Source organism: Neovison vison, chromosome 11 (assembly GCF_020171115.1).
Source record: "Neovison vison isolate M4711 chromosome 11, ASM_NN_V1, whole genome shotgun sequence".
Taxonomy (NCBI): Eukaryota; Metazoa; Chordata; class Mammalia; order Carnivora; family Mustelidae; genus Neogale; species Neogale vison.
The window spans coordinates 49,808,672-49,831,635 of NC_058101.1; positions in this window are offsets into that span (position 1 = coordinate 49,808,672).

Here is a 22,964-nt window from a genome sequence, read left to right on the forward strand (position 1 = left end):
AACTATAGCCTAGATTTAACCAGGCCAAGGACTATGGAAGGGGATAATACTTATTAGAAACTTTTGCCAAAGATCTTGTTTTGTTTTCTCCCTAAAGTGGAGCTCTGCATCCATACCATGGAAGGAAAACAAGACCTTCTTGTTGCATGAGATGAGAAACTCTTTCTACAAGGAGGTGAAAAGAACCAGTAGGTTGTACAAATAATACTCATTGAGAAGTTAATATTTAGATGGCACCTTGCTTGTACCACACAGGATATTTTATAGGATATTTAAAAAAATTCTCATGGCAATCCCCCATGCTTGATTTTATATACATATCAGAGATACAAAAACTGAGATTGCATTAAACTGAGATTGCATCATTTAACACATTCAAGGTCACAGAGATAGGAATCAGAGTGGCCCGGATCTGTCTGACTGTTGAAACCTATGCATTTCTTGGTGTATCTCCTCTACCTCTATTTTGCTTTGGGAATGCTGATTCAGGAACGAATGAAATATGTTCAGCCCTACTGGATGCTATCATGTCTTCAAGCTTCCAACAGAGATTATTATAGTTGGGATTTAAAAAAAAAATCCCCTTTCAACTTCACATATTTATGAATGTGTCAATGAACACTTTAAGAATGTATCTATCAATATCAAATGTGGTTTTTAGCAGAAACCTTGAAAAAAATTGCAGAATTATCCTCTGAAATATTGCTGCTATTATTTTTTAAAATTGCAAGAAAATGTTCTGCCATTTCAGACCATTTATCTCTGTTAACAAGACACTTTTTTAGTTGGATAGATAATGTACACCCATCTGGTCTGCAGCTTCTTCATTTACTGTGGTAATAATAACTAAAGGCATTTCTCCATTGCTTTGGCAATGCCCAGGCCAGTCTTCTGCCTTTCATGCTGTTGATGTGGGATGCAAAAAAAGAAAACAAAACAAAACAAAACAAAAAATGTGACCTGTTATAACACACAGACATGCCATTTCAAATGTCATTTCAGTGTCTATAAGGGAACAAGGTCTAAGTGTTAACGAAAGCAGAACCTTGTTTAAAACATACCCAGCAATTCAGGAAAGACACGGGAAAATGCCTGAAAATATTTGTGTGCTCTTAGCAGGCATTAACCCATTTTTGTATCTTCTATTTCGTGGCGTTCTCCAGTATGGGTTCCACACACTTGCAAAAATGTGTCTAATCCAGATTTTTTGCCCGAGTTGTGCAGTTACATAGGAGAATTACAAAGAACTGGACCAAATTTTCGCTTGGTTTTCCCTCTGTTTAGAAAACAATGAGAAGTGAAGCATTGAGACAATTTTCTGAATAATTCAAAGTCAAGAAAAAGAATTTGCTTTAATCCGTATGATGTTCAGTGAAGACTGTTCTTCCCTATCTGCATAGCTCCCTCATCTCTCTATTTTCCTTTCTGTATTCACAGAGTTGCATGTTGGCATAGATTTTCCTGGGAGTTCTAGAAGGGATTTTTTAAAAATAAAGTGTAAGAAAGCATGCCTTTTGATCCTGAAACGGCAAGCTACAATTTCCCCCTTTTCTCTTTTGTTTTCCTCTTCTTCTTGTGCTTGCACTCCATCCCATCGTTTTCCCTTCTCCTCATTATTCCTAAAGCCGCCTGACCCTCTGTTAATTGGTTTCATTGAATTCAGTCTATCAAAATACAGTTGAATTCAGAGAAAATTGTGTTTTGTTTCAGTTTGACTGAATTGTTTTCTCTTGAACGAGTTGTTTTTGCTCCGTGGCAATAGAGCTAAGTAGTATGCTTATTCCAGGCCCTTCCTGGCAGGTAAACAGACTTGCCTTCTTCCACTCATCTGGTGGGTAGCAGATTCTCTGCACCCCAGCTTACACCAGGCTGGGTGCTGGGAGGTGGAGAACAAACTGGGTATTTGGAAAATGATGCATAACTATCTCTCCGCTGAATTCAAGAGGTTGTATAAAAAAACAGGTCAAGAATAATCGACTAATAGGAATTTTGTCTCAAAGCATTTTATTTGTATAGACAAGGTTATTCAGAACAGTAAGAGTGGCTGTTGTTTGTTTGTTTAACTTGTCTGAGCAGCCATTTAAAATAATACCCATGCGAGAATATGTCATTCTTATTTCTCCCTCCAAAATGCTGTTAATTTAATTATTTTTATTTTTAGAGAGTGAGCTAAAGTGATTCTTTAAAAAAAAAATCAGAGATTTATTAAGGTGTAGTTGACATACAACAGACAGAACACATTGAAAGTATGCAATTTTATGTTTTGACATATGTAAACCAGCATCAGTACTGAAATTCCAAAGCATTGTGGATCATCCTTGCTTTATTTTTTTTTTTTTAAGATTTTATTTATTTATTTATTTGACAGAGTGAGATCACAAGTAGGCAGAGAGGCAGGCAGAGAGAGAGAGAGGAGGAAGCAGGCTCCCTGCTGAGCAGAGAGCCCGATGTGGGACTCGATCCCAGGACCCTGAGATCATGACCTGAGCCGAAGGCAGCGGCTTAACCCACTGAGCCACCCAGGCGCCCTCATCCTTGCTTTAAATTGGCTATGCTTGTCCTACCTAATAAGACAAGGCTCTATTTATTTATACAAACTAAATGTTATGGTAGAACCTAGAACTGGAAGTGAGCAGATTAGAGATGATATAATAAAGTTCATTCATTTTACAGATAAGGGAACTGAGGATCAAAGAAGAAGTCTCTTCCTCAAGGTTGAAGATGGTTTGAGATACAGCCCAGACAGGGTTCCTGGTTTTCAGTTCTGTGGCAGTTATGTCTACCCATCTGTCACTTTCACTCTTGACAGTAGGAAAAAAATGCATTTATTTTATGTATGTGTATTTTATTTATATTATATGTATGTGTATGTGTGTGTGTATATATACACACACACACACATACATAAAAAAGAAAGACAAAACTTTTCTCAATTTTACGTTAAAGACTGATTGGAATGCAAATTTCTTTTTACTAAATTTACTAGGAAGTAAACTAGAGAAAAGCTTTCAAATCCCCTTTAGTTTTTTTCTTCTTTTAAAAAAATTATTATTTTTATTAACATATAATTTATTATTTGCCTGTCTGTGAATCATCAGGCTTACACACTTCACAGCACTCACGATATCACATACCCTCCCCAATGTCCATAACCCACCCACCCTCTTCATACCCCCTTCCTCTTGGCAACCCTCCGTTTTTTTTGTGGGATTGAGAGTCCCTTACGGTTCGTCTCCCACCCGATCCCATCTTGTTTCATTTTTTCCTTCCCCACCCTCCAAACCCCCCATGTTGCCTTTCAAATTCTTCATATCAGGGAGATCATATGATAATTTTCTTTCTCTGATTGACTTATTTCGCTCAGCATAATACCTGCTAGTTCCATCCACATCATTGCAAATGACAAGATTTCATTTCTTTTGATGGCTGCATAGTATTCCATTGTATATATACATACCACATCTTCTTTATCCATTCATCTGTTGATGGACATCTAGGTTCTTTCCATAGTTTGGCTATTGTGGACATTGCTGCTATAAGCATTCAGGTGCATGTGCCCCTTCAAGTCACTACATTTGTATCTTTAGGGTAAATACCCAGTAGTGCAATTGCTAGGTCATAAGACAGCTCTATTTTCAACTTTTTCAGGAAAATCCATGCTGTTTTCCAGAGTGGCTGTACCAGCTTGCATTCCCACCAACAGTGTAGGCGAGGGCTTCCCTTTCTCCACATTCTCTCCAACATCTGTTTTTTCCTGCCTTGTTAATTTTAGCCATTCTGACTGGTGTGAGGTGATATCTCACTGTGGTTTTGATTGTATTTCCCTGATGCTGAGTGATGTGGAGCATTTTTTCATGTGTCTGTTGGCCGTCTGGATGTCTTCTTTGCAGAAATGTCTGTTCATGTCCTTTGTCCATTTCTTGATTGGATTATTTGTTCTTTGGGTGTTGAGTTTGATAAGTTCTTTATAGATTTGGGATACTAGCCCTTTATCTGATATGTCATTTGCAAATATCTTCTCCCATTCTGTCAGTGTGTTTTGGTTTTGTTGACTGTTTGCTATGCAAAAGCTTTTGATCTTGATGAAGTCCCAATAGTTCATTTTTGCCCTTGATTCCCTTTTCTTTGGTGATGTGTCTAGGAAGAAGTTGCTGCTGCTTAGGTTGAAGAGGTTGCTGCCTGTGTTCTCCTCAAGGATTTTGATGGATGCCCGTCTCACATTGAGGTCTTTCATCCATCTTGAGTCTATTTTTGTGTATGGTATAAGGAAATGGTCCAGTTTCACTCTTCTGCATGTGGATGTCCAATTATCCCCAACACCATTTGTTGAAGAGACTGTCTTTTATCCATTGGACATTCTTTTCTGCTTCGTTGAAGATTTGTTGGCCATAGAGTTGAGGGTCTATTTTCTGGGCTCTCTATTCTGTTCCCTTGATCTATGTGTCTGTTTTTGTGCCAGTACCATGCTGTCTTGATGATGACAGCTTTGTAATAGAGCTTGAAGTCTGGAATTGTGATGCTACCAACTTGGGCTTTCTTTTTCAACATTCCTTTGGCTATTCAGGGTCTTTTCTAGTTCCATATAAATTTTAGGATTATTTGTTCCATTTCTTTGAAAAAAATTGATGGTATTTTGATAGGGATTGCATTAAATGTGTATATTACTTTAGGTAGCATAGACATTTTCACAATATTTGTTCTTCCAATCCATGAACATGGAATGTTTTTCCATTTCTTTGTGTCTTCCTCAGTTTCTTTCATGAGTGCTTTATAGTTTTCTGAGTATAGATTCTTTGCCTTTTTGGCCAGGTTTATTCCTAAGTATCTTGTGGTTTGGGGTGCAATTGTAAATGAGATTGAGTCCTTAATTTTTCTTTCTTCTGTCTTGTTGTTGGTGTATAGAAATGCAACTGATTTCTGTGCATTAGTTTTATTTCCTGACACTTTACTGAATTTCTGTACAAATTCTAGCAGTTTTAGAGTGGAGTCTTTTGGGTTTTCCACATAAAGTATCATATCATCTACAAAGAGTGAGAGTTTGACATCTTTGCCAATTCAGATGCCTTTAATTTTTTTTTTTTGTTGTTGTTGTTGTCTGATTGCTAAGGCTAGAACTTCTAGTATTATGTTGAATAGCAATGATGATAGTGGCCATCCTTGCTGTGTTCCTGATCTTAGCAGAAAAGCTCTCGGTTTTTCCCTGTGAAATGATATTTACTGTGGGTTTTTCATAGATGGCTTTGATGATATTGAGGTATGTATCCTCTATCCCTACACTCTGAAGAGTTTTGATCAAGAAAGGATGCTGAACTTTGTCAAATGCTTTTTCAGCATCTATTGAGAGTATAATGTGGATCTTGCTCTTTCTTTTATTAATGTATTGTAACACATTGATTGATTTCTGGATGTTGAACCAACCTTGCCGTCCGGGAATAAATCCTAGGTCGTGGTGAATAATCGTTTTAATGTACTGTTGGATCCTATTGGCTAGTATTTTGGCGAGAATTTTCTTATCTGTGTTCATCAAGGATATTGGTCTGTAATTATCTTTTTTAATGGGTCTTTATCTGGTTTTGGGATCAAGGTAATGCTGGCCTCATAAAATGAGTTTGGCAGTTTTCCTTCCATTTCTATTCTTGGGAACAGTTTCAGGAGAATAGGAAGTAATTCTTCCTTAAATGTTTGGTTGAATTCCTCTGGGAAGCCGTCTGGCCCTGGGCTCTTGTTTGTTGGGAGATTTTTGATGACCGCTTACATCTCCTTATTGGTTATGGGTCTGTTCAGGTTTTCTATGTATTCCTGGTTCAGTTTTGGTAGTTTATACATCTCTAGGAATGGATCTACCTCTTCCAGATTGTCAAACTTGCTGGTGTATAGTTGCTCATAATATGTTCTTATAATTGTTTGTATTTCTTTGGTGTTGGCTGTGATCTCTCCTCTTTCATTCATGATTTTTTTATTTGGGTCCTTTCTCTTTTCTTTTTTATAATCTGGCCAGGGGGTTATCGATCTTATTAATTCTTTCAAAGAACCATCTCCCAGTTTTGTTGATTTGTTTTACTGTTCTTTTGGTTTCTATTTCATAGATTTCTGCCCTGATCTTTATTATTTCTCTTCTCCTGCTGGGTTTAGGCTTTCTTTGCTGTTTTTCTCCAGCTCCTTTAGGTGTAGGGTTAGGTTGTGTACTTGAGACCTTTCTTGTTTCTTCAGAAAGGCTTATATGGCTATATACTTTCTTCTCAGGACTGCCTTTGCTGTGACCCAGATTTTGAACAGTTGTGTTTTCATTATTATTTTTCCCCATGAATTTTTTTCAATTATTCTTTAATTTCCCGGTTTACCCATTCATCCTTTAGTAGGATGCTCTTTAGCTTCCATGTATTTAAGTTCTGTCCAACTTTCCTCTTGTGATTGAGTTCTACCTTCAGAGCATTGTGGTCTGAAAATAGGCAGGGAAAGATCCCAGTCTTCTGGTACTGGTTGAAAACTGATTTTTGACCCAGGATGTGATCTATTCTGGAGAATGTTCCATGTGCACTAGAGAAGAATGTGTATTCTGTTACTTTGGGATGGAATGTTCTGAATATATTGTGATGTCCATCTCATCCAGTTTGTCATTGAAGGCATTTCCTTGTTGATCTTTTGCTTGGATGATCTGTCCATTTCAGTGAGAGGGGGTGTTAAAGTCCCCTACTGTTATTATATTATTGTCAATGTGTTTCTTTGATTTTGTTATTGGTTTAAATAGTTGGCTGCTCCCATGTTAGGGGCATAGATATTTAAAATTGTTAGATCTTGTTGGACAGACCCTTTGAGTATGATATAGTGTCCTTCCTAATCTCTTATTATAGTCTTTAACTTAAAATCTAATTTATCTGATATAGAGATTGCCACCCCAGCTTTATTTTGATGTCCATTAGCATGATAAATTGTTTTCCACCCCCTAACTTTAAATCTGGAGGTATCCTCAGGTCTAAAATGAGTTTCCTGCAGAAAGCATATTGGTTTTTTTTGTTTGTTTGTTTGTTTATTTGTTTTTCAATCCATTCTGATATGCTATGTCTTTTGATTGGGCATTTAGCCCATTTACATTCAGGGTAACTATTAGAAGGTATGAATTTAATACCATTGTATTGCCTGTAAGGTGACTGTTACTGTATATTGTTTCTGTTCCTTTCTAGTCTACTACTTTTAGGCTCTCTCTTTGCTTAGAGAACCCCTTGCAATATTTCCTATAGGGCTGGTTTGGTGTTTGCAAATTCTTTTGATTTTTGTTTGTCCTGGAAGCTTTTTATCTCTCCTATTTTAAATGATAGCCTGGCTGAATATAGTATTTTTGGCTGCATTTTTTTCTCATCTAGTGCTCTGAATATATCATGTCGGGTTTTTTCAGGCCTGCCAGGTCTCTGTGGATAAGTCTGCTGCTACTCTAATATTTCAACCATTGTATATTATAGACTTCTTGTCCTGAGCTGCTTCCAGGATTTTCTCTTTGTCACTAATACTAGTAAGTTTTATTATTAGATGATGCCTCCTGGATTTTGATGCTTGCTCCCTTTGCCATATTAGGGAAATTTTCTATTATAATTTGCTCCAATATACCTTCTGCCCCTCTCTCTCTTTCTTCTCCTTCTGGAATCCCAATTATTCTAATATTGTTTTGTCTTATGGTGTCACTTACCTCTTGAATTCTCCCCTTATGGTCCAGTAGTTGTTCATCTTTTTTTGCTCAGCTTCTTTATTCCCTGTCATTTGGTCTTCTATATCACTAGTTCTCTCTTCTGCTTCATTTATCCTAGCAGTAAGAGCCTCCATTCTTGATTGCACCTCATTAATCCCTTTTTTGATTTCAGCTTGGTTAGATTTTAGTTCTTTTATTTCTCCAGAAAGGGATTTTTTTCCCCAGACAGGGTTTCTCTAATACCCTCCATGCCTTTTTTGAGCCCAGCTAGAAACTTGAGAATCACCATTCTGAACTCTAGATCTGATATATTACCAATGTCTGTATTGATTAGGTCCCTAGCCATCAGTATTGCCACTTGATCTTTTCTTTGTGATGAGTTTTTCTGCCTTGTCATTTTATCCAGATAAGAATATATGAATGAGAGAATAAAATACTAAAAAGGGTGGCAAAGAAAAATGTATGCTAACCACAAATGTATGCTAACCAAATCAGAGGAAACCCCAAACTAGGGAGAGAAGAAAGAGGATAAAAAGAAAAAAAATACACACACACACACACATATACATACATGTATATATTATATATATTAGACTGGTGAATAGAACACTGTATATACATATATGTGTATATTTATGTATATATTTATATATGTGTGTATATACATAAATATGTGTGTATATATGTATATACACACATATATACATATATACATAAATATACACATATATGTATATATATTAGACTGGTGAATAGAACAGAGCCACCTACTTGATTTTGGCTGTACTTTGGTCTCTTAGAAAAAACTAACTCCCAAAATTTTAAAGAAAGAAAAACTTATATATATCTCAAAATATGGGTAAAAATGATGAAGGGATGGAATATGACTGTAAAGATGAAAATTATAAAAAAAATTCTAAAAAAGGCATTGATAAGTTGGTTGGAAAAAGAAAGAAGGTAAAAAAGGTGGGGAGGATGTCTGAGGCTAGAGACTAGAACAAAGCCGTGTGCTAGATTTAGGGTATATTTTGATCTATTAGAAAAAATTGTATCCCAAAACTTTTTAGAAAAAAATAAAATAAAACCTACATGTATACAAAAAAATAAGGCTAAATACAATTAATAATGAAGGTTTAAATTGATTTTTTTTAAAGAAAGGTGTTATTAAGATTAATTAAAAATGTTGAAAGAGGAAAGAGGGAAAGTTTAAAAAATTAGAATAAGACAAAAATAAAATTAAAAAAATTTAATTTAACTTTGGAAGACTAAAGGATCATGGGGAGAAAGCCATGAATTCCATGCATTGCTTTCCCCTATCTATGGAGTTCCGCTGTTCTCCTTGATCGGTGAGCTTGGTCTTGGCTGTATGTTCTTGCTGATCTTCTGGGGGAGGGACCTGTTGTAGTGATTCTCAGATGTCTTTGCCTGAGGTGGAATTGCACCACCCTTGCCAAGGGCCAGGCTAAGAAATCTGCTTGAGTTTTCTCTAGGGAGTTTTTGTTCCCTAAATGCTTTCTGGGAGCTCTGGAGGATGGGAATGAAAATGGCAGTCTCCTAATCTCCAACCCAGAGGAACTGAGAGCTCGGGACCCCACTCTCTCTGGTCTCCAGTCACGCTCTGGGCTCACCAGCCTGTGACCAAGCATTTCTGTCTTTGATGCACAGCCCCATTTGGAGTCTCCAAACCCAGCAGATTCATGCCTCCAGAGGAGGAAGGTGAATCTCCTTGGAGCTGCCCCTCATGGGGTCCCTGTTCAAAGATCAGTAGCCCAACTATGCTGCAGATCACAGTTTAAGGTAACCCCAAGCTGAAAGATCACTCCTTGGCTCTGTCTCTGCAGTGGGCTTCCTCACTCCAATACCTGGGAGCTCTGCCACCCTTAGACACCCCTGATGGGTTTTAGTGACCCCGTGGGTCCTGAGACCACACTGTCCTCACGAGGGCTCCACCCCTGCTTAGTCTCTGGAGCGATATCCCTCAGTGAAGCACACTTCTAAAAGTTCTGACTTTGAGCTTCACTGATCCACCACTCGCCGAGAGCTGGCCCCTCCTCCATGGTCTATCTTCCTGTCACCTCAGATTCACTTCTCTGCATGTCCTACCTTTTAGAAAGTGGTTGATTTTCTGTTCCCAGAATTGCTGCCCTTCTTCTCTTCAATCTCCTGTTGAGTTTGTAGGTGTTCAGAATGGTTTGATAACTATCTAGCTAAACTCATGTGACTTAATGTAATTTCAGTCCACTACTACTCTGCCATCTTACCTTTCTCCCATATCCCCCTTTAATTTGTGCATGTGAATGTTTGTATTTAAAAGGATACATTTCAAGGAATGAGGTCATGGGACACCCATGGGACACCATGACTAGTATTGGCAGGAGCATACAGAAAGACTTATCAGGTAGGACTTGATTTTCTGTGGTTGTTGTTTTATAAACTTGTACTGATTGAGTTAAAAATACAATGTTCTCCAAGAAGCAAGTCAAGACATGAAGCACGACATGAAGATCCAGTGTCCCTACCTCTTGTTTCCATTCTTGTTCGGAGGTGTTACTGGATTATTTGCTGGGTTTTGCTGTTGACCCTTCCTCTTAGGACAAGGAACATGGGCTTGAAAGGTCACCTGAGGCTTTGAAAAATCACAATTAGGACCTGGCCCTGCTTAAACTATAAAGTCAGCTCTTAAAAGAAACATGAAAAGGAGGAAGTAAAGGTAAGCATGTTAAATATATTCTTTCTGGTAAAAAAAAAAAAAATAAGAGTCCTTCTATTTGAATGTCAGCAATTGAACAACTGAAGAAGCATCATATATGTCTTTAGGTGGACACTTTCAATCTCAGACATGCAACCAGGAGGAATGAAGTCAGAGGATCAGTATGTTAGAATGCTATGAACTAATTCTGTTCTATATTGTGTTTTGTTGCCCACAAGATAATTTTTTTTGTCTTTAAGTTTTAGCTAAATCTTTATAATAATTCCTTACGAGTAACCCTGATACAATGTCAAAGCCATATGTATGTTTGGAACCACTGTGAATGCTTAGATGTATTACTGTGAGAAAACAATGATTCAAAGAAATTTCAGAAAGTATTTGAAATAAGAAAAAAAATATTCAGAGTATGTTTTATAATACCACTGGAGTATGGCATCCTGAACATATCTGTTCCTAATGTATCATTTTGTGACTTTTCTGATTGCAGGGACCATGTTTTCTCTCTTTACTGTTATATCTGCAGCACCTAGTACTTTGCCTGAGTTGGGTCCTCATGCTTTCAATTAAATCAATTAAGTCAGATTAAATAATTTCCAAACCACTCTTAGCCCAATGGAGACTTAATTCGAAGACTAATCACTGGTCCAGTTTGGCCTGTGTTCTGTCTGTCACTAGCTTACTTCAAATACTAATTGGATATCATCTATGACCATGGAATGTTCTAGATAGCAGGGTGCAGCCATGCACAAGACTGGCAAGATCCTCTTCATTTAGAGTTATCATCTACTGATGAAAAATGATACATGAATTTACAAATTCCAGACAGCACTATATACAAATTAAAATAAAATAGTAAGATGGGGAGATGGATGGGTCTCTGGGTCAGGAGGCTAAGCAGAGATAGTTGGCCTGAGTAAGTCCCATTTCAGTTGACAATGAAAAGAAAACAGCCATGTGAACTTCTGTGAGGATTGTGGTCCTGCTCAAAGGAATAGTAAGTAAAAAGACTTGAGGTAAGAATATGGTGGGAGTATTGAAGAAACAAAGAAAATGTCAGTTGGAATGGAGTGAGGAGTTGAGGAGTTGAGGAATCATAGGAGGCAAGGCTAAAGGGGAGGGACAAGAGCCAGATTATGGTTGGCTGTGGGAGTCTGCCGCCTTTTTGCTTTTTCTAGCTTTGAATGAGGCTTCTTTCATTAAATACCAGAGCTCCTGATACATATTTCTGAAGTCTACTTGTAAAGATAGGATTTTAAGTAAAACACAAACAAAGCTATTATTTTTAATACTTCCTCAAGAATTATGATATTGTGGGATGGATCAAAAAAACTTGTTATTATTATGTTCGTATATCAAGGTGCATATTGAGATCTTCCCTCAATGAGAAAGTATTTGGTTTATAATAAGGGCAGCATAATTTTAGAGTCAGATATCCATATTTTAGAGTTTGAATGTCAAGAGGCAACATTCTGGATATTATATAGGTTCCTACATAACTTATGTGTGAACTTATGTGTGTGTTGTAATAACAAATAACATGAAGTTTATCATTTTAACCGTTTTTGAGTGTACAATTCTTTATATAGCTATTCATAATATAACCATCTAAAAATGTAAAAACCTTCTTAGTTCATGGGCCATGCAAAACAAACAGTGGGTCGGAGTTAGCTGTGAGCCCACATTTGCCAACACCTGGTTTACAAAACATGAGAAATACCCTTTTACCAAAAGATTTGACACTGGCACAAAAAAGTATGATGTGTTTCAAATCCAAATACCTTTGGTTTAAGCTGTAATATGAAAAACAGTGAGATGGTACTTTTTTATTGAATAGATCCTATTAGTTTTATATGTATAAATTTAATATTGTTTGATGAAGTTCACAGCATCAATATTGACAGGTAGAGTTGATGCCTGTGATTGGTTACATTTTATGTGTCCCCTTGGTTCGGTTACAGGGCTCAGTTGTTTGGTCAAACACTCATTTAAATGTTGCTATGGAGATATTCTGCAGACGTGATTAAGATCTCCTATCAGAAGGAACAGCCATAATGTGAGTGGGCCTCGTCCTGTCCGTCGAAGGCAACAGAGCAAAAACAAATTTCCAAGACAAGGAAGGATTTTACTGCAAAGCCTGCCTGAGTGTCCAGCTTGCCAACCTGCCCTACTCACTTCAGACTTGCCAGCAAATCCCCCCACTAGGTTATGTGAGCCAATTCCTTAAAATAAATTATATACGTATATGATGTATTCATATATATAATCCTACATATATGAATCATGTTTATTTTACATAATGAATCATGCATATTTTGTATAAGAATGTGTATATATATGTATATATATATATTTATATATTCTGTTTATTTCTCTGGTGAACTCTGGCTGATACAATGGCCTTAGTGTGCTTTGAGTCTGAGAAGATTAAAAGTTGCTCTGAATTTTAGCATAAATTCCTACGAGTTTTTGGTTTTCAAGTTTTAGTTTTACCATCAAAAATAACATAAATATGGCCTGGAGGTTAAAAAAGTCTCTGGTACTAAATTTAGAAATGGCCAAAAAATTTGGAGAGTGACAGCCCTAAGATTTTTTTTCCCCCCAAACCTGACACACTACATGTCTGCAAAAAGCCCTCAGTCTACAAACAGAATGTACAAGTGTTTGGTGATTGGATTCACTCTACACGTAAATATCTATTTGCATATTCTATCCCTTGGCCTTGTAAATAATCCAAATAAATCCTCCCAGTATACTTTATGGGAGCTCCTACTCTCAATTAGTAATAGAATGCCATAAAGTGGCTAGATCTGTTACAGAGAGAACTATTCTCTCCTCATTAACTCATCGCTTCAGAGAACTCAGTGCCTAAGGGAACCCTGGTCTTGTATCAGGGTTTCAGGCTGTGTGATTTTTTTTCCCCCAAGAATTGAATGATTGTGCTATTGGGGAAATAGCATCATCTTTGACAGATAACTTCTTTATGGGGGAAGATGAGTGACAGTGACTGTAACACTGATATCATACTTAAAAACCTAAGGGGGTAAAAAGGTGATAGTGGGTAGCGCCCAACACCTGTCCGTAAAGCTGATGATTCCTCACACCCAGATAATTTCTTGGGAATAATACATTCATTGTGTCATGGCCACTGAATCTTCTCAAGTTTAATAGCTGCTGCAGATCCATGGTGCAGGAGAAGCCTCTGAATTAAGATGATTCAGTAGGTTCCAATTCATCCTAAATAAGTGGCTGTCTAGATAAATGAAGTTCATCAAATTGCAATGAATACCATATAACAACCTTGCTGGGATTGCATGCCCCTGGGACACGGACCGTGTCTAACTGTGGGCTCTGCAGCAACTCCTGTGCCAGTGCTTTGCAGTCCGTGTTCAATAATAACAATATGACAGTGTGTTTGCCCTGAGTCATTTTATTTTTTATCAGCAGAGTTAATGCTTTAACTACATCAATTAAGTCACTTAAATTCAACCAGTTAATGAAATGCCCTTATGGAATGCAGCCTGGGAATCTTTTTTTTTTTTTTTTTTAAAGTATAACAGAACGAAACAAAAAAATTAGTAAAAACAAAAAAAACAGTAAAAATTATATCTTATTTCATTTATTAAAAAAAAAAAAGACAACCCCAATTCAGGTTTTATTTTAATTAATGATCTGTATTTATGAGGTTGCCTCAGCCAGGCAAGGTTCTTTTTGCTTAGTAACTTTTCTCTAACACATTGGGGATACCAGGCTAATGGCACAGTGTGATAAGAGGATCTGAGCCTTTGGAAAGTGACCCTGAGTTCTCACTCTGAAATACTTGGGCACTGAGCTAGTGGGGCCAGTTCCTGCTTCCCCAAGGTTGTGGGCAGGAGGAGGGACTGTGCTCAAGTTTACCTTTTGTGCGCCAGGCCCTCCTTCCTTCTAGTAGGAGAACTGCATGTTCTCATGGTGCAAGACACTCCAGGGGCAGATGATGCTTATAAACAGCTAGTACCCCCATTCAGATGCCTGTGCATTCTTCATAGACAGGACTGCTTTCTCATACTTGCCATAACAATAGTGAGTGAGGAGTGGGGCATGGTTCCTTCTCTGGAAGGTGGATCTGTATGGAGCGGATCTGTATGGGATGCACAGCCCCATCCTGGTTGTGACCTAACTCTGTGGCATGATGGGAGATAAGGTAGACTCTTGTCTCCCCTGTCTAGCTAACCCTTGGCTGATATAAAGTTTCCTCATTCTCTAAATATGACTATTCCTTAATCTCTGTAGCATGACATTATGTAATCCATCGTGACTTTCTTTGGCAAGATGGGGCTGACCCACATAAATTCATCTCGAGCCACACACAGCCTACTCCGGCTTTTTTTTTTTTTTTTAAGATTTTATTTACTTATTTGACAGGCAGAGATCACAAGCAGGCAGAGAGGCAGGCAGAGGGAGAGGAGGAAGCAGGCTCCCCGAGAAGCGGAGAGCCCAATGCGGGGCTCGATCCCAGGACCCTGGGATCATGACCCGAGCTGAAGGTAGAGAGGCCTTAAACCACTGAGCCACCCAGGCACCCCCCTACTCTGGCTTTTTGATGCCTCATTCCTGGGAATCGTTTCTGTTCCCATAGCCCAGCAATTTCATTTCTTTGAGATGAAATATGCCCTTGGTGCCAGCTGAGTTCAACTCCTTAGTGTAATGGTTTCCTATAGGACAACATGTTGCTTTGCCACTTAGAGCTGGGGAAGAAAATGGCTACCCCAAGCATGCCTTCTAGAACTTTCCCTCACTGTGCTTCATTATTGACATGGAGCATGGCTCTACTGGAGTATCTTCCTCCATCAGTATTCCCGCTATGACAAACCTATATAAACTCCTTTTGTTTTGTTGCCATGTGGCTATTTCTGGGCCCCAAAACATGGGACCAAGACTGTTTTCTGTCTTGATGTATCCAACAGGAAAACAGAATTTGAAAAGGGGAATGTATTCCCTTTAGAGCCCAGATCACAACATTAATATATATTTATATTTTGTAAATGCTTTTGCAGTGTGAAGGAAAAAATAATAGATTTGGAATTTAGGTATGAGATGTAAACCCCCCTCCACTATTTGGTAAATCCGTCTTTCTGCCTCTCAGTTTTCAGATCCATGTAGTGTGTAGCAAAAAGTTAAGAAGGTGGGAACTGATTGCTAATCAACTACTCCTGGTGGGTTTGTGTAAGAAGCAAATAAGTTGCTGTACTGAGAATACCTTATAAAATTGAATTGGGTTACAGAAGCATTTCTTAGAAGGTGGAAGGAAAGAAGGGTATCATCCCCATTAAAGATATACAGTAACTAAAGCATAGAAAAGTGAACAGACTTGACCAAAGTCATGGCTAGTGAGCGATAGCCAGAACTACAACCCAGAGTTTCCATCTTTGCTTTCCTTTGTTTCCCCAATTCACTTCCTTTTCATTTCTCTTAGGAAGACTGAGAATATGTATGACTCATGATTAGAAGAAGACACAAAACCTGGAACTACTGAAATCTTCAGGTTCTGAGAATTACTCATAGCCTAATCACATCCCACCATGGAGTGACCAGAGTTCAGTTGTCTTCACTTAATCATTTTACTTAAACAAGACAAGTTCCTTCCTATCTCATATTTTTTAAATGCTCTTTACCACTTATACTTACTATCTCTTGCAATCAATAACATTAATTTATTCATTTATGTAACATAATTATTGAGTGCCTTCTCTATACCAAACATTGTTCTAGGTGCATGCAAGATAAACAAGAATGCTTTCATTCTTAAGGCTTATATTCATGTGAGGAGAGATAGTATAAGATGGTAATAAAGACTAAAAAGAAGTAAACCAGGAAAGCGGGGGAGAAGGGTTAGGTTTGGAGCTACAATTTGAATGAGATGGTCTAGTATAGATTACTAGTTCTCTGTGTTCTCTGGTATCTGAGAAGACTTTCCAGCCATTTGCAGTTAGACTGGCCTACATCACTGGTTTGGACCAATGGGTTGATAGTAAAAGTGATGTGGTTATTTCCACTGAGGCATTTCAGAGAGGCTGTACATTCTCCCTTGGCCATTCTCCCTGTGCCTCTGAGGCCACGGTAGGCTCCATGCTCCAGATAATACTAGTAAAAGATGGCAGGATCTTAATAAACCTGGCTCCCACAGTGATTTTGTGGGGTATACATCATCTGACCAATCCACTTTGGACACATAATGTGAGGAAGAAAAACATGTTTGTTTTGGTAAGCCAATGATACCGTGTTAGTTTGTTAACCATCCATATTACTTATATTGTCCTCACTAATACAACTAGTCACGCAAGAACTCTCTGAAAAGATGACTTTTGAGTCACCATCTAAATGAGATAAGGAAGTAAGCAGATTTTTCACCTTCAAATTTCACTTTAAAAAAACGATCTTTCATCACTATTTGCTTAATGGCACAGAGTCTTAAAACTCCATCAGTATAGGGCTACATTTTTTAAAATTGAATTTCCAACATTGTAGAAATTCAATACATCTTTCAAAAATGAATAAATGAATGAAAAAATAAATAAATGGCTGAATGAATTGCACAAAAATTGTTGGAACACCGAAAAGATAACTATTACTATTATTACATTTAACATTTAATCTCTTTTTTTGTCCTTGTATACCTTGTTCTTCAAATAAAACTGATAACAGATATTTATTTAATTAGGCTCTTTTGATTGACAGTGATGTTAATTATAAGATACATTTGGACATAAGGGAAACAAGAGTTATAGTGGAGCTGAGGGGCTGCTTATATGTCAGTTTTATGGCTACTGAGGCATAGTTGATGAAAGCTAATAAAGTCTAATATTTATTTATTGAAAAATGACTATGTGCCAGTAATGCACTAAGCCTTTACATGTATTTGATCCTTATAATGGCTCTAAAGGTAGGTCCCATGTTTCCCTGTGTTATAGAAGAAGAAACTGAGGTAGTAGAGAGGTGGAATAACTTGTCCAAATTCCCACAGCTAGTTAGTGACAGAGCCAGGACTTGAGCTGAGCTACTCTGATCCCAGAGCTGAATCATTAACAGTTCTACCCTACAGCCTCCTTGTAGACCATCCTGCCTCTAGATGATCTGCAAGAAGTTGCAAGGTCCTCAGCAGAAAGGTTCATTGATCTCAAACTTATGCTTTGCTATTCATGTAATTCAGCTACTCTGAATACATTAGTTTCTCTCTGGGTTTTTCTGCTTTTCTCACCATAAACACATTTATTCTTTCTGTCTATAAAACTGTCAGAATTTTGCCACTTGACCCTTCATGCTTTGGTCCTATATCAGAGCTTCTCTCTATAAATCCTTTCAGTTTCAATCTTTGTTACTGACTCCTTGATTCAGAACTCAAGCAAGAGTTCATTAAGCTCTTGGAAACAGGTCATATTTAGGCACCATGCCAGGTTGTAATTTCTTGCTCGCCTCATGAGTCACCTGTATTAAGTCTGGCTACCAATGATGTGATCGTCTGTGACCAAGGAAGCTAAACCTTATGGCAGAAGCAATGTTGTCTAAGGCTTTTCAGAGTTAAGGGGTTGACTATAGCTGTTCACTTAGAAATGTTTATAGGCATTGCAGGAATCTCAATTAAAATATGTACCAGGATTATCTAGACATCACACAAGACACTTAGACACATTGGATAATATAATTATGATGCTTAAAGGTAGGCAGTTCCATTATTTCTGTCTACAATGGCAGACTGAGTCTCTAAACTTGCCCAATGGCCCATGGCTAGAAAAGAGAAGAACCAGTGTTCAGACTCCCTTGACATTTATACTACACTAAACCAGAAGGTTCCTCTGCAGATGTTTATTTTACTTAAAAATCTCTGCTCCCATTCTACCTGAAATAAATAGAACACTTGAAAGTCACCACTACTGTCAATATTAGAGACATGTCAAATGCTGTCACTTAGCCAGAAAGCTCCTTCCGAGTAACTATGTAATATTATACAACATGACAAGCTCTTATCCATGGTGGCAACATTAAAGCCAGGCGCATGTGGCTTGTGCAAAACCCCAAAGCCATTAGCTAAAATCCCAAAACCAGAAGGCTGAAGAACTCACCACTGAACCCAATACAGTCTCAGCCCTGGAGAGCAGAGGCCACTCTGAACGGTAGGTTATTTTCATTCAAGATGAAATGTGTGCCAACATTCAGCTTTCTTTTCTGGAGCTAGCTGGGCACGTTATCTTCTCAGTATGGATTGGATGAGGGAAGTGAGAAGCAAACAGCAAATTCTTGGCAGCCAAAGACAGGCAGGCTGGGAGAGAGGAAGGGAGAAAAGCTGTCAGGGGACTGTGGAGGAGTCATTTGACTCTTGCAATGTTTTTGCCATTTTTCTTCAGTCATCAGCCTGCTGTTTGCAGGCTTCATATTTTCTTAATAAACAAAATGTGAGGGAGAATCATAAGAATGAAGAGGTCATCTAATTTTCTACCTTTATCAAGAATTTCAGTGTTAAAACCAGTTTTTTAGCAGTTAAGATACTTCCAGGAACAGGAATGTCCAATTTAGTAGGAAAACAGAACTCATTTAAATAACATAGGTGATTAAAAATAATTCATAACTCTATATAACCCAAAGACCCCAAGTTAGAATAGACTGAAGGTAAGGTTGGCTACATTTGCTTCTCTGTACTGTTGGCCTAACAGTTGATTTTCTTTCTATTTACAGTACGGTGGACAATAGTGTCCAGACTACATGTTTCCTGGCTCCAGAATAGAGAATACCACTCTCAGTAGTTCTCCCAGAAAAGCAAAGGAGATTCTCTTCCAAAAGCTCAGCCCAGATATTCTCTGGTCTCATTTTCTGACCTTGAGTCACATGTCCAGTCTCAATCCAATTACTATGGCCAAGTGAGTGGGTTTCCCTGATTAGCTTAAGTTAATTTAGAATCGCCCTTGAAGCTAAGAATGAAACCATTTCATTTAAACTGTGGACTAACAGTAGGGAAAAAGGGTACTTTTCTAGAAAATCATATGTACTGCTAGGGGAGGAAATATACTCAGTGTAGCCATAACAGATCTCAGGAGGCCCTTGTCAAATCTCAGATGGACCCTGTAAGTCTTCTCATTGAGTTTCCTGTTCCTAGTCTTGTTCCTTTGGTTTAACCTTGTTACTGCCCCTGATGACAATCAAATAGAATGTAAATAGTTCACATGATATACCAGATTCTTTATGAACCTTCTAGATTCTTTTCTAGCCACACCTCACAATGAATTGGGTGAAGTTCCCTAAATATTTTCCCAACATTCTCCAGCTTACTAACTGTGATTCTTTAAAGTTCAGCTCAACCATTTCCCACAAGGGACCTTTCCTGAACCTTACTATCTTGGGTTAGTTTCTCCTACTCTGTGCTTTCAAGGCAAATCTGAGTTTACCCTCCATCACAGAAACATCCTACAGTATTGATTTGCTTATTTTTTCTCCCTTTTAAGAATGTGAGTTTATCAGAGGAAAGACCCATAGCTCTGTATCCTTGGATCCTGGAACCTCACATGGTGTCCTGTAAGCACTGCCACTTAATGCATTTTTACTGAGGGCTTATTATTTGCTTATAAACTCTGTTAGGTAGTGCCAGCAGGAAACAAATTCAACCCTGGTCCATACTGTCTTCCAGCCACTCACTGAAAGAATAGATAATAAATAGCAAAATGTGAGAAGGAGTATGAGGCAACTTTCAGCATCCAAGAGGTATATTGAGAAAAGTATGAAACTCATCTCCCTTTATGGGACCTCATTCTCTCTCTCTCCCACTCTCTGAATTACATTATCATCAACTATAAAATAAAGAGCTCTTTGAGGTGTCTGGCTGGCCTTGATCTCAGGATCATGAGTTCAAGCCCCACATCGGGTGTAGAGATTACTTAAATAAATACACTTAAAAAATAAATAAACTAAGAAGTTCTCCAATGCTTAACATTTTTTCTTAAAGTTAACTATTTTTTTAACTACATTCTACCTTATCTTTCTTCCTTTGTTTTCCTAAAAAATAGAGGGAGCTGTTTTCATGCTAAGATATTTGTGGGAATACCAGGAGGAACAGTAACCATGTCAACTCTTATGAACACCTCATTGCCATTACTTTAAGCAGGTGAGTGTTTAACCATGGATAGCCCTTCCCAGGAATACTGGTTGATTTTCTTGGGTGATAATAGAGAACCATATTTAATACCAACTAATGATGCCAAGGCTGAAAAAAAAGAATATTTTATGAAGTGGAAATTTAGTTTAATTTACTACCAATCTAAATCTTCCTTGCTCTTTTGCCAATGTTTTATTTCAACTTACTGCCAAATAAACTTGCACCTGATTTTTAACTAATATTTAATGTTGGAAAGCTCTAGGGACATAATTTGCACTAGTAGCAATGATACATTAACCTTATTAATTAAAAACTAGCTTATAATTAAGAAAACAAGTGAACAAAGGACATTTTTGTAATGCAGTGGCCTCAATTTATTGTCACTCTCCCCTTTTTTTACACTCACTTGCTAATTCTCAGAATGCAATAATCTGCGCTGGGTATCCCAGTCATTAGTATGAATTAGCAACACTCTATTGTAACTCACTGAAATTCACCAGAGACAGAGTTTTGATAAATGGAGAAACGTTTTCACAGAGATCAGTGTGCTGAAGCCAATTTATAGGAAAACAACATCCCTTTGGTAATTAGGTCCCTTTCCTTTTCCCTATCCTGCATTCCCTGCCATCTTATAAAATAAAAAGATAAAATAAATGAAATCCTAAAAAATCACTAAATCTGAAACTAGGTTTTAATAAACAACATTAATAAAGAGTTTGCATGATGAGAGTAAGGACTTCTAATCAATCCAGACAGATAAGATCACAGTCCTAATTGCATTGGCTGTTATTTCCTTTTCATTTACTTGTACCAAATGGAAAATAAAGTCTTGAGATGTCTACAAATGGAAATTAAAATAATGGTTTTCAGTGATAATTTGATAGGAAGTAATTGGCCACCTGAAGAGAAAAACCCTCATCGTGGAAATAATTACAAATAATTGGTTACTACAAGATTGGACTATATTTGATACAATCAGTACAATAAATACTCTTAACTAAAGATGCCAACAGGGAGGTTGGGGGGTGGTGGTAGCAACCATGTAAATTGGAGACAATAAAACACTTTGTAGACTGACTAGTCTCTGTCCACATTTGGCCCATGGATATGATTTATTTGGCCAACAAAATTATTTTAAACTATATTTTAATTAGCTATCAGTACTTAAAGATGGAGATTTTTACCAAAAAAATCAAGATTTATGATTTTCTTTTGAAAGAAAAATTGAAATATCAGACAACACTGAGTTCTTATTGCCACAATTGCAGCAATGCTGGGGGACTGGAATAGATCCTGGAGTCACCCAGAAAATCATCAGATCTATCTCACGTAGATAGAAGCCCACCTAGCCCTTGAAGATGCTTGAGTTTGTAACTCCAGATCTGAATAATATTCTGTATTTATATAAAACCTCTCAGTTTTAGAGTATGTTCACTTTTCTTGATCTATATAATAACTTATGGAATAAATACAGTTTATAAAGAAATAAATTGAAGCTTTATTTAAGAGGCTCACCCAAGGACAAAGTCAGAAGCTGAAAACCATGAAAGACTGTGGACTCTGAGAAACATACTGAGGGTTTTGGAGGGGATGGGGATGGGGGATTTGGTGAGCCTGGTGGTGGGTTTTAAGGAGGGCATGTATTGCATGGAGCACTGTGTGTGGTGTATAAACAAGGGTGAATTTTGGAACACACACACAAAAATAAAATTAAATTAAATTAAGTAAAAAAGAAGAAGAAGCTGAAGAAGCCAGGACATGAATTCAAGTCTTTTGGCTTTTCTGACATTTCTACTGGGCCCTGCTAACTCTTGTCTAAGATCAATTATAAAACTCTTCATTGGAGTAATGAATCCACTCCGATGAAGTGAACATCCTCTATTTGGAGCCTAAAGTACAAGCATTGATATCTTAGATGAAACAATTTGTTTTATGTGAGGAATACTAAATGGCTGAGAAACCGGATATGGTTTCAAAATCTGACCCATAAAAAATTTCTAGATAGTTTCTTGGGATCATTTGTTTAGATAGAAAAATAGCCAATTTCAAATTCCCACACCTAAAATTGAGCCTATGTGTTTTTTCACATGGTAGAATATCTATCTCTTTCTCACTAGGTACTTCATTTTTTTCCCCAATTTGTGACATTTTACCTTGATTTGTTTTGGGGGGAGATCAGAACCTTGAGCAAGTTTAGTACATAATGTTCTAAGTAGAGCCTCCTATAAATACAAGAATGTGAAATATTACATAAATAGTAATTTGGAATCTTTAGAAACTTCTGAGCACATTCTCAGCAAACATGATTGAATAAAAGGAAACTTTGTGTTGAACCATTTACTTATAGATAGGTTTTTTAGAATCTTTTCAGGGTCTGCTGTTACCACATGTGCAGGAAAAATAATTCAACCTTATTAGATAGAAAGAAATACAAATTTGTAATACAAAATTTCAAC